Source organism: Hemicordylus capensis, chromosome 2 (assembly GCF_027244095.1).
Source record: "Hemicordylus capensis ecotype Gifberg chromosome 2, rHemCap1.1.pri, whole genome shotgun sequence".
Taxonomy (NCBI): domain Eukaryota; kingdom Metazoa; phylum Chordata; class Lepidosauria; order Squamata; family Cordylidae; genus Hemicordylus; species Hemicordylus capensis.
Window position 1 is genome coordinate 157,236,011 of NC_069658.1, and position 12,069 is coordinate 157,248,079.

Here is a 12,069-nt window from a genome sequence, read left to right on the forward strand (position 1 = left end):
ACCTTCCAAACCTGCGAACACTTAGCCAAAAGGGCCCTTAAAGACACCAACTTCTCCTCCAGAAGCTCAGAGCACCCCACCCTAGTATCTAACTCAATACTCAGGAAGGTGAACCTAGTAGCAGGCCTTTCAGTCTTTGCATGGGCCAAGGAAACCTCCAACTCAGTACACAACCCAATGTTGATAGATACCCTCCTTTCCTGAAAAAAGAAAATCATCTAAAAAAATGAACAGAAGAACTAAGTCCCATCCTGCACCTCACTGCCCATTCCAACATGGAAAGTTGTTCCCTCAAACACAGAGCAGGACACGGAACATCCCAAAGGAAGGGCCTGGTTGATGTAATATTGCCCTTGAAAACAAAAACCCAATAGGTCAAAGTCGGCAGGGTGCACATGAAAGAGGCGGAAGGCCGATTCTATGTCACACTTGGCTAATAATGCACCCCTCCCACAAGAGTAGACCATGTGCACAGCTTCATCAAATGCTGTATACCTCACTGAGCAAAGCTCCTGGGGTATCTCATCATTCACAGAAGCACCCCGAGGGAAGGATAGATGGTGAATCAACCTGAACTCCCCAAGGTCTTCTTGGGTACCTAACCACGCCCAGGGGAGACACTCTCAATATGGATAGAGGCAACTCGGGAAATTTATTTATTTATTTATTTATTCATTCATTCATTTATTTGAGACATTTAATATACTACCCACTCCGAAGGCAGTGCACAAAAAGATGCAAACAGGCAACATTAAAAATTACATTCTAAATTAAAAACTAAAATAACTACCAAAGGACAGAAAAATAAACAACAGGGCAAAAGCCTGGCGAAAAAGAAAAGTCTTCAATAGCGATCTGAAGATTGGTAAGGAAGGGGCTAGCCAGATCTGTAGGGGGATGTAACTGGATGAGAGAGGCGGGTCTGTAGGTGGGCAGGCGCCAGGTCTTGCAAGGCTTTGAAGGTCAGAACAGGACCTTACATTGAGCTCGGAAGCGAATAGGAAATGGACCCAAGACCTAGCCAAGTGTTACTTCCTTCCAAATTTTCCTGACCACCACCTCTTCCATGCCCTGCACTGATCTTAAGTTTCATGCTGACCTATGTTACCTAGGGGGAAGAGCACGGGATGCGAAACCCAAAAGTAAAACCATGCAACAGATAAGATGCCCTGTCCTGCAGCAAATACTTGCACAACAGGCAGACCAGCACTGGGATCTTAATTGGGCTGGGTCCCTTTTCCATTACCTCCACCCTTCTTGTTGCCTGATTGCTGTTCCCTGAAGCCCCCTCTGAACCCTTTGGCACAAGAGGAACTGCTCCCTGAGTGTTGTCCCCCACAGAACCCACAGTTGTGTCAGAATCTACAAGGTGAGCAAGAGCCCTTGGTGGGCTGCACCTGCAACACCACCCCCATGTAAATCATGAAAGTGAACAGCCAATTCGCCCAATTATGCATGATAGGCTTCCGTCTAGACTTTTCCAGATCCCTATTCTCCTCCCCTTATTTGACTACTGGTTCTAGTTCTCTGAAGAGAAGGTGGAACACATCAATGAATTTGTCCCTCCATATCCATTCCTTAACTGCAGGTAAAAGATGATCCCACAAGGGCAGAGACATCTCTCCAGGCAGGCAATGTTTCTGTGAAACATTTCAACACACAACATATTCCTGTGGAGGAATAAGCAGCCTATCCCACCAACTGGAGAATCTATGGAGATTCTGTGTGGAGAATCATGTGGAGAATGTGTGGAGAATCATGCCCTGCTGCTACCATGAGACACCCATCTCCCTGAAAATTACAAGTTTAACTGCTGCTACCAGGTAGACATTTAGGCTTTAGCTGACTCAACAACAACAGCCTTTCAAACCTCTGTGGCCAAAAACAAACTTTAGTAGAGTAGTGGGGTCTATAGGCATGGGGTGGAGTAAATAGAAGCTACAATTTTGCTATAAACAAGTACTTTTACTTTGCAATTAGTTCAATTTAAATTTAAAGTTGTTACACAAGTTTAATACAAAAAACAATAACCATCAACCAAAAAAACATAGGGAATAAACAAAATGTGGGCATAAAAGCATCTATTAACCTGACTCTAACCTAACTTCCTTGAAGAATACCTTTAGCAACTATGGCTTGTCCTTCTCTTGACCTGGTCACAGTACAGGCCTAGGGTTCAATCCAGCCTGGTTATTCTGTGATTTCAGCTCTTGTTACAGCCACAGCACTGATTCTCCCAGCCTGGGCTAGCAATTCTTCAGCTTTGACTGGCCTCACATTCTCCACTTTGACTGGACCCAGTTCATTCAGCTCACCAAGATGTACTTCTTCAATCTCTGAGGCTATTCACATGTGTGTGCAAAACTGGGCTAAAGGAGCCCAGCCTGGTTTTGCACACGCATGTGAAGCGCCAGGATCATGTCCGATCCCGGCAACACCACAGTGGCAAACCCGCTTGTGGGGCCTCCCCTCAAAATGGGGTTAGGAGACTGAGCACTCTCCTAACTCCATTCTGCCAATCGTGTGTCAGCTGGCTGGCAGACTTGGGGGGAGGCAAGAGGGATCCCAATAATGCATCACACACTCATTAACGCATTATTGTCACTCGCCCAGGGGGAAAGAGCTCCTCGTCTGCAGGGAAGGTACGTCTAACCTGCCTTCCCTGCAGTCCACTCTGGAGCCCTTCTCACTGCTCGTGAGAAGAAGCTCACTGAGTCCCCAGCTGTGTCTTCAGAGAGACTCTCCTTCTCTCTCTTTTCCAAAACTGCACACTGCCTTTTCCCAGGACTCTCCAACTTTGACTCATTCTCTGCAAAAACAGCCTTCCAGGGGCGTATCTACCATTAGGCAAGGGGAGGCAGCTGCCTGGGGCCCCCCACGTTTCGAGGGCCCCCCCCAGAGGCAAGTCACATGTGAAGTGTGTGTGTGTGCATCAGAGAGGGGCCCATTTTAAAATTTTGTCTCTGGGCCCACTCCAGCCTCGTTACGCCCCTGCAGCCTTCTATATATACATAATTTTCTCCAACAGTTTTTTAAACAACCCAGTCAGTGTAACACAAAGTTCCCTCCATTTTCCAAAAAGGTCTTCCCTGCAAAACCAAACTGTCAAACTGACATCCTAAATGTGAAACTAAAATACAGCAGGCATGAACTCTTGGCCCTGCCTGCATTCTTTGCAACATAGGGACTTTGCAAGCATTTTATACATACTATTTACAATAAAAAGGGTTTTAGGAATATCAATGCAATAATAATACAATGCATCTACAAGGGCTTATTTACAAAACCCAAGAGGTCTAGGCCTCATTCCTCCACAATTCCGATCCCAAATATTTATTTCCCCACTTTTCCCTTTGTCTCTAAAGCCAAGGTCACATTTGGCTGCCCAGCACAGGTCACAATAAGCACACCTGGTGCAGTGCTGGCCGGCAGTGCGGTGACCACACCATCCGAGACAGACAAAAGAGGATTTGGGAGCCCCCTGGGGGTGTGGAGGCCTTGGACCTTGGCCTGGAAGTCTAGAGGTAAGAGCACCTATGTAGGAGAAAGAGAGGGGACTAAATACAGCACTCTATGTCATCCCTCTCAAGCAACTGATTGGTAGATATCAGGTTCTTAAAATGGGCTCCACTTGTGCAGCTCTAGCACTGATTGTGAGGAGAGCTTCATAGTCTTCTCAAACCATTTCATGTATTTATTTATTTATTTATTTATTTATTTAACAGGAAATTAGAAATTATTTTTAAAGTTAAAATAAACAAATGAATATTGAATATTGCAAATGAATATTGAATATCCAGATAAGTAGGCAGATAATTAAAAATTACTTTAAAATTATATTTGGTCCATATAGCTACAATATTAATTGCGCACCATACTTCCTCTTCATGGGATAACATTGCTTCCTTCCCTATAACACAGCATTGGGCAAGATGGGTGCATTTCCAGAGGTCCATTAATACTACTTCTCTATCAGATCCTCTTGCTACATATTCTTCTGCCTATGGATTTCTTGAGTGCTATTTGGACATCTTTGTTTTTCAGGCTGTAAACCAGGGGGTTCAGCAAGGGTGTCACCATTGTGTAAGAGACAGCTATCAATGTGTCCTCGTCCAGAGTATATCTGGATCTGGGCCTTAGATAGATAATGGAAGCACATCCAAAGAGCACAACCACCACAATAAGAAGAGAGGCACATGTTGAAAAGTGCACAACCACCACAATAAGAAGAGAGGCACATGTTGAAAAGGCTTTCCGCTTCCCGTCTGCTGTGGGGATTTTCAAGATTGTGTTCAAGATTAAAATATACGAGAGAAGAATCAGTAGGGATGAGCAAAATACCACCAAAAAACAAATAACAAAAATCACAACTTCCCCTATATAGTTTCTGGCACAGCATAGCTCAAGCAAAGGGGCTAAATCACAGAAGAAATGGTTTATTTTATTTGGTCCACAGAAAGGCAATGTAAATATGATTATTGTCTCTGTTGTGGAAAAAAGAAATCCATCTGTTGCTGAAAAACAAACCACTTTGGTACAGAGTCTTTGGTTCATTAGAACGTGGTAATGTAAAGGTTTGCATATGAACACATATCGGTCATAGCCCATCACTGCCAGAAGCATGCAATTTGAGCACCCAAAGCCTAGGAAAATACACATCTGAGTAGCACAGCCAAAGAATGAAATAGTCTTATTTCTCTTACAAGATTTGCAAGCATATTAGGGATAATGGTGAGTGTGTAACAGATTTCCGAAAATGAGAGAATGGAGAGGAAGAAATACATGGGGTGTGTGAAGCCTGTGGTCAACCCTTATTGTAGTGATGATGATGATATTTCCAGCCAAAGTGACCATGTACATGAGGGAGAACACCACAAAAAGCACAATCCGCAGATATGGGAAGCTGGAAAATCCAGTTAGAATGAATTCCATCACCACAGTTTGCTTCTCTGTTTCCATTTGTGTGAAATCTGGGGGAGAAACATTAAAATGTCACAAACTGCAAGAGTGCAAACTAATTGACAACATATACAAAAATATTTGGAAAACATTACACACATGGAAAGCATTCCTTGCAACTCAGCAAGGCATTACAGCTGGTATATACATTTCTATAGAACATTCCTATATCTATTTCTAAAGAAATAAGATATCCACAGTGAGAAAACAATTGGCACAGTTAATGACCTCACATTGAATTTCTGTTAACATGGCTTAACATGGCATCTTCTTGAAGGAGGTTCTGCTGCTAATGGTTGCCCTGAGGACTTCTATGCCTTACTAGGTGGTGAAGGAGTACAGAGACCTGGCCTTCATGGGCAACTAGGAGCTGTTATAAGAAAGTGAATGACGTGAGCTAAAGGAGACTTCAGTAGCACTACAACAGGAATGCACAGCTCAAATGCCCTGGTGGGCCACAAGCACCTATGACTTGGTGTGTGGGGGCCAAGCACATTAACTCACATAAAAATTATCTACATCGTAATGTAAACTATTATTAGTTACTTGTGGATCTCTGCATCATGATGGGACTCACAATTTTAACCAAGATTAGTGACCAGAAAATCAGCCCTGTCCCTGCTCAGTCAATGGGGCCCCTGAACTGCATGCCAACCCCAGGACGGAGTCTGGGGGTAAGGCGAGGGGGATGTGGGATGGTGTCCATGGGCTGTGGCTATGGTGGGGGGGCGCATTTGGGCTCGAGAGGCCAACTGCACTGAGCTGCAGCTGCTTGTCAGCAGAATAGGCTAAGAGATCTTCATGGCTCCTGCTGTTGCTGTAAGATATTCTTATGCCTTGTTTTGCAGGCCAACAAAACAGTTCCTGCAGGCTGGATCCAACTCCTGGCCCTTATTTAGTTAGTTAGTTAGTTAGTTAGTACATCTGTATACCTCCCCATACAAAAAAGTCCCTGGGCGGTTCACAGTATAAAGAAATGTGTGTACACAAGGCCTGCACCACAAGGTATTTGAGATTCTGCCGAATACATTTTTTCTCTTGAAACAAACAGAAATTAGGGCACACTAGAGAAAACACCAGTTAAATAAAGTTTTTTTGAGGAGTCTTCCTTAAAAATACTTTCCCCCATTTTACCTTTCCTACCTAGTTGACAATTCAATACAGTGTTGCAAAACCTATCCTCAATATATCCAACCATCTTCTAATCAGTCAATTCATTAAGCACAGGCTGTCTATTCAGACTTGCAGGATCTCTCTGAGGTCTCAGGCCGAGGCCTTTTCCAAATGGGCCACCCAAGATCCTTTTAATGGGAAATGGCAGAAACTGAACCCCAGTCCTTCTACACTCTCTGTCGCTTGGCAAAGTATAGCATTTATGCCTAAGTTTAAAAAAAACAACAATCTGATAAGAATATGGTTAATTTAAAATGTTTTTAAAGCTTAAAGTGCTGTAGAGCATTTGGATGCTTGAGCATTTGTGATTAGAATAAAACATTGAAAGATCTCAAAATATATTGATCAATTATGGATTGAGCAGAAGTGTATAAAGCAGAAAGCTTACATGAAGGCAGACTGTAGGATAGCTGTTCAAAATGACAGTAATTTGCCAAAATATATTTCTTTTTATAGGAGTTGTTTCCAGCATGGAACAATGTAAACAAGTTTCTAAATCTCACAGGATATTGTCTCTGTGGCATTCCAAAGGTTAAAATAAATCAACCATTGCATCATCAGTGGGAGCTGTTAACATCTAGAAATGCATCTAACAGATATGTCTGGGAAAAGCTATATCCAAGGGAATAAATGCACAACTATTCTGACCAATCATGCTGTATCAGAGAAGTCTATGCACATGCGCGCGCGCACACACACACACACACACACACATTCATTGAATTGGTGGGGGAAGTGGGACTGTGCCCATTGGCCATCGCCCATACCAATGTGCTTACTGGTCAAGCCCCCCCGGACTTTGTTATGCAATCAAGAACCCTGATTACCCAATATTCAAGATTTCATGGAGGACCTCTATGTGCAAATAGTTGTACATGCACAAAACCCCTTTCAGATTAATGCTGAATGTGAGGCCAAAGGGGGCATGGCCAGTAAATATGATCCACTTCCCTCATGTACATTCAGTTTGGAAACAAGACTGTTAATTCAGAACTGCAATATCTGAAGAGAAATTAAAATGAGGCACAGGCAGAGCAATGTGCATTTCTGTGGGTGTATGTGTGTGCGCGCACATCTCTGTGTGTGTGTGGGGGGGGGGGGGAATTTGTCTCATATGCTTGATTTTTGAACAAGAAATAACTGTATATTTTTCATTAACATGCTTAATACTTCTTTTAAACAAGTCCTATTGATTTTGATGCAATCAAAAGTTCTTTTTCCCACCCAGTTCCATCACTGACAGATGAAAGTGAGCCAAGTGAGCCTCTTTATATATTATAATAAAGAAAGACACTTTGAGGTATGTGAAAAGTGCTTTCCCTTCAGGTAACCACAGAGATACCGCAGTGGAGGAAATGGAGCCACTTGCTCCCTTCATGTGACACGGATGGCCAGATTAAAATGGCAAGTGGCCTCCACCCAGCTCATGAGAGATCTGACTGGGTAACACAATGTCCAATTCTCTCAGTACCCTCAATTCTCTGAATGTGGGCTAAATGAAGAGAGATATGAAGATGAAGATATAATATTAGGAAATATAGATATAATATTAGATGGGAGAAAAGGTTGGTGACCACGAAGAGCTGAGCAGAGCAGATGAGAGCTGAGAGAAAAAATAATCACAGAACAACAGAACTCATAGATAGAAAGGAACTTTTTAATGACAGGGACTGTGGAGGAATGAGGCCTAGACCTCTTGGTTTTTTGTAAAACAAACCCTTGAATTGTAAATGAATTGCATTGGTATTCCCCAACCTCTTCTTCTAAATAAGCCTTTGCATTATTTGCACTACCCCTGCTAATTGGGCAAAGAGGCACCTTTTTAACGTGGTGATTCTCTTTATTGAGCATGGGGAGAGCAACTGGCCCTGTCCAGCTCCAGCACAGCATCCATCCAGTGGCTGTTGCTAGTGTCTGCCTTACGTTTCTTTTTAGATTGTGAGCCCTTTGGGGACAGGGAGCCATCTTATTTATTTATTATTTCTCTGTGTAAACCGCTTTGGAAACTTCTGTTGAAAAGCAATATATAAATTCTTCTTGTTGTTGCATTGTTGTATTAATATTCATAAAACCTCTTCATTATTGTATTCTGTGCTCAAAGTCCCTAGGTATGAAAAAACTAGCAGGGTCAAACAGTTCATGCCTGTTTTTTTCAGTTTCACATTTAGAATGTCAGTTTGACAATTTGATTTTGGAGGGAAGAGTTGCAAAAGATCAGTTTGTAGGAGAGAAGTCAAGAAGCCATCAACAGGAGAGTCCGGGGAAAAGTCAGCAGAGGGGCCTCTCTGAAGACACAGTTGGAGAATCAGAGTTGGAGAGCTGGAATCACACAAGAGCTAGGCTGGATTTAGCCCCAGGCTTGTGCTGTGACCAGGATACAAGACTGCACAGCAGAGGCGTAACTAGGGAAAACGGCACCTAGGGCAAGCACTGAAATTGCCCCCCCCCCGCTGCTCCCCCCAACATACATCAGACTGACACACACAGTAGGGAGGGGAGAAATCTTCTGTGATAGGGAGTTCCACAGAGTTGGCACCACCACTGAAAAGGCCTTCTCACATGTCACCACCAAACAGCCCTCATAGAGTAAGGCAACATTTGAGAGGCCCTTCCCAGGTTATTTTAGGAGGCAGGCAAACTTCCATGGGAGCAGGGACACAATCCCTAAGCAGTTCTGGACTTCAAAGATAATGATCAACATATTGAATCATACCCATAAATGAAATGGAAACCAGTGCAACTGAACATTAGTATCATATAGATGATACTTCTCTTTTTGGAATTAGTCACTGGAGAAGAGATTTATGTTGAGCTACAAAGATCAGAATTCATGTACGCTCAAGCCCCAGTCACATGTTATGTTCAACACTCATACGAGTGTGCAGTATGCACAGGTACAGATCTGTGCACAGGTACAGTGTTTCACATGTTATGTTTAATGCAGGTATAGCAGTACACTTCCTATCTGTATCGTGCATTCGAGGGGCCTGCCCAAGGTTCACTTTAAAAATGAACCCAGGTACAGTCATTCACACAAAAACATGTATGAATGTTCAGATATCTGTACACATGTACAACATAATGTCTGAATGGTTTTCCATTTTTGGAGATTCACATATGGTGAAAAGTTGGTCTTCACCATGAATTAGAAGAAAATCTTGTTCTTCATCAGTTCATGACTGTTTCTTCCACAAGCTAAGTTTCCCCTGCATTTCCTAAAGTACAATTATTTCATTTTAAAATAACACTTAATAGTCTTCCAGTACAGTGGGAATCAAGCATTCGTCCACCCTAATGAGGGCTGTATATCTCTTTCCTCCCGAACCTGAGGAAATGTCTGTGCAAAAGGACATTAGCCAGCTAACTTTACCATTGAGCTGTCACCTTTGTTCCTGATAGAGCACTTGTTTCTTTAATAGCCATATAACAGGCTGAAATTCAACAGATGCCATCCTATCACTGTGTGTCTGCAGGAAAAGAAACAGAATCACTGCCAGGAAAAGGGTGGCAGCTATAGCCAGTTGAGTGGAAATTCATCCAAATCTGGATGGTAATTGTTTTCCAGAACCAGTTTTCATTTGAGACATGGTAGTCATATATGCATTAATTAAAAATAACTGAGAATGCTATGCTTCCCATTATGATGCAATTAATTGCCCAAAGAAGCAGAAATATAATCAGTTGCATGCATTTATGTATGTCTAGTTTCTGTAATGAAGGACTGGAGAAATGGGGGACTGGGATGGTCTATGCATCAGCAAATCTCTGAGTGCATCTACTACCTTGTTCGTTTTTTGCTTTGTATACTTCAAGATCTCTTTAAAGGGGGCCTTTTGCAGCCAGCCATCCCCTACTGACTACAAATTAGCAATAGCACTTAGCACTTACATTTATATACCGCTCTATAGCCGGAGCTCTCTAAGCGGTTTACAATGATTTAGCATATTGCCCCCAACATTCTGGGTACTCATTTTACCGACCTCGGAAGGATGGAAGGCTGAGTCAACCTTGAGCCCCTGGTCAGGATCGAACTTGTAACCTTCTGCTTACAGGGCGGCAGTTTTACCACTGCGCCACCAGGGGCTCATATTATCAGTTACCTGATTGCTGCAATGGGGGAGGGAAAGGAAATGGAAGGCAAGGGGGTGACCCCAGCACTGCAGGGCTGGCCAGACTCCCATGGCTCCTGTCTGCCTGTATTTGCATAAACAGCTGTCTCAGACCCTTCCCTCGGGAATAACAAAGCCACCAGGTTGGTATGGCTTCCTGTGATCTCGAGCATTTCTAAGCCCCAGGGAAAGTAGCATTTAGTAGGAAGGGATCAGTTGGCATCCATATTAATTCTGGGCAACTGAGCAAGAGTGGCTAGCAAGATGATTGCCCTGCACAGTTGATGAGGCTTTTGTTTTGGGGGGAGTGGAGCAGGAAGCAGGAAAAGGGATTTTTGCGTGTCCCACCCCCCATCTACCATTGATACTCGTGTGTGTGTGTGTGTGTGTGTGTGTGTGTGTGTGTGTGTGTGTAAAAGGGTGGGGTTTTTTTGAACACCGGTTTCTCCCATTTCAAACCCCCCCCCCCCGTTTTTCGTTTGCAAAAGGAGGAGAAATGCGCTTGATTCATTCGTTGAAAAATACACCAAAAAAACTCCCCTCCAAGGTGTGGGGTCCATTCTCTTTCTCACCTCATCCTTCACTGCCATATCGGTTTTCTCAACCATAAAGAACCTTTTATTGCAGGTTCCGTGACGGGGGGGGGGAGTCATTGAGGGGTAGGTCTTGCACTTTTATAAACAAGCCTAAATCGGAATAAACGTTCTGACTCGGGGGGGGGGATACCCTCCTTTCTTATAAATGGAAACCCGAAGGCACAGCGAAACAGCTTCCCCCCCCGCTCCCCACAAACCTGGAGAGCCCTTTAGAGCGTCGCAATGATCCGGCTCAGACGCAAAGAGAGGGAAGGAAGGAGGCAGCGCGCAGTACAGGGGTGTGGCTGGGGTTTGTTGAGTCTGCACTGGAGTGGGGGGGGGCGAAGGCTCTTGCTCTAATGAGACTAAATAAAAACAAGCTCGCTGGAGGCTTCGCAGCGAGTGGTGGAGGAAACAGGCTGCGGGGCGGGGGGTCAGGTTGGAAAGGCAAAGATTGATAATCCAGTGACCTACTTTTTGGACAATCGGCCCCAAATCAGTTGCTGGAGCTCAAAGAGACCGCAGAGGGAGCTGCAGGAGCGAAGCGTTAGAGCAAAATGGGGGGAAAAAAGCAAGAGTTGGGGAAAGGCAGAGGCGTAACTAGGGGCTGCCCGGCTGTGCTGGCCGCCGCGGCTTCATCGAGGAGGAAAGGAACACCCCCCCCCCTGCTTCCCCGCCGGCACCCCGGAGCGGGGCTAGTGAGGCTGGGCAGATTTGATTTCACAAAAGACAACACACACCTATGGTTAAAAATTGTTTGTCCTCTTGCTTGTCCGCCACTGGCCAAATCCTTCCTCCGCTCTGCAGTCCGCTCCTTGCCCGACGCACCGCACGAGACAAAGTGCACGTGCAGGTGGCGAGCTCTCCTCCCAGGCCAGACACGCATGCACGGCGTGTCCTCCTCCGTCCCGACGCATGCGCGACTGGTGGTGGGGCGGGGACTCATCAGAGACTCGGAGACCAGACTATGAAGACGCTGTGGCGCCCAGAGCTGAGCAATGGTGGGGCACCGGGACCGGGGGAGGGGGACTGCTCCTTGCGGACTTCTGTGCAAAAAAAAAAAAAAAAAATCACAAAAAATAATTTTTTTTGGCAAAGGCAGGGGATCGCCGGGGGCATTTTTGGGCGCCCCCTGCCAAGTGCCGCCCAGGGCACGTGCCCTGCCTGCCCCCCCTATCGTTATGCCCCTGCTGCACAGCCAGTCAGTTGATGAGAAGAGAGTAAATGCAGAAGACTGTGTAGAGACCAGTTTA

At 44.7% G+C, this 12,069-nt stretch overlaps 1 pseudogene; it reads right to left on the bottom strand.

Annotated features, from left to right (window-relative positions):
* Positions 1–3,896: 3,896 nt before the first annotated feature.
* LOC128345372 (olfactory receptor 10T2-like) lies at positions 3,897–5,306 on the bottom strand (annotated as a pseudogene).
* Between the last annotated feature and the right edge of the window lie 6,763 nt (positions 5,307–12,069).